Here is a 1,470-nt window from a genome sequence, read left to right on the forward strand (position 1 = left end):
AGAAGAATTGTGATGACAAGGTCCTGGAGCATTGTGATGACAAAACCATGGAGCCTTGTGATGACAAGTCTCATGGAGCATACTGATGAAAAGGGGCATGGAGCAATGTGATTACAGGTGTCTTGGAACATTGTGATGACAAGGGCATGGATCATTGTGAGGAGAAGACCAAGGAGCATTCTGATGGCATGCATCATTGAGCTTTGTGATGACAAGTGCATGGAGCATTGTGATTACATGAGTCTTGGAGCATTGTGATGAAAAAGTCATGGATCATTGTGATGAAAAAGGCATGGAGCCTTGTCATGACAGGGTTCAAGGAGCATACAGACAAAAAGTGTCAGGGAGCATTTTGATGACAATTGTATTGAGCATTGTGATGACAAAGGTCATGGAGCATTGTGATGAGAAGACCATGGATAATTGTGATGACGAGCTTCATGGGGCATTGTGATGACACGTGTTATGGAATATTGTGATCACAAGGGTTTGGAGCATTGTTATGACAGAGGTCATGGAACATTTTGATTTCATTGTTATGAAAATAGCATGAAGCATTATGATGATGGGCATGGTGCATTGTGATGACAGTGTTCATGGATCACTGAGATGAAAAGGGGCATAGAGCATTGGGATTACACTGTTCTTGGAGCATTGTGATGAGAAGGGTCATGGAGCCTTGTGATGACAAGGCCATGGAACATCGTGATGGCAGGGGTCATGGAGCATTGTTATGACAGGTGTAATGGAGCACTGTGATGGCAAGGGCATGGAGCATTGTGATGAGAAGGCCATGGAGCATTCTGATGACATGTGTCATGGATCTATGTGAAGACAAGGGCAGGGAGCAATGTGATGAGAGCGTTCATGGAGCATTGTGATGACAATGACATGGAGCATTGTGATGCCAAGTGTCAGGGATCATTGTGATGACAAATGTCATGGAGCATTTTGATGGCAAGGGCTTTGTGCATTGTGATGAGAAGGGCACGGAGCATTGTGATGACAGGGTCATAGAGCAATTTGATGAAAAGTGGCATGGAACATTTTGATGATAGGTGTTATGGAACATTGTGATTTCAGAGGTCATCGAAGATTATGATGATAAGTTCATGTAGCATTGTGATGACAGGAGTCATGGAACATTGTGATGACAGGGGTGAGGGAGTATTGTGACAAATAGTGATGTAGCATTGTGATATCAGTGGTGAGAGAGCATTTTGATGAGAAGTGCATGGAGCATTGTGATGACAAATTTTATGGAGCATTGTGAAGACAATGTTGTGGATCACTGTGATGACAAGTGCATGGTGTATTGTAATGACATGTGTCATGGAGCATTGTGCTGACAAGCGAATGGAGCATTGTGATGACAAGGGTCATGGAGCATTGTGCTGAGCAAGTCATAGAGCATTGTGATGACAAGGGTCAAAGAGCATTGTGATGAAAAGTTCATGGAGCATTGTGGTT

The sequence above is a fragment of the Mesoplodon densirostris genome, unplaced genomic scaffold, assembly GCF_025265405.1.
Source record: "Mesoplodon densirostris isolate mMesDen1 unplaced genomic scaffold, mMesDen1 primary haplotype scaffold_37, whole genome shotgun sequence".
NCBI classification, from domain to species: domain Eukaryota; kingdom Metazoa; phylum Chordata; class Mammalia; order Artiodactyla; family Ziphiidae; genus Mesoplodon; species Mesoplodon densirostris.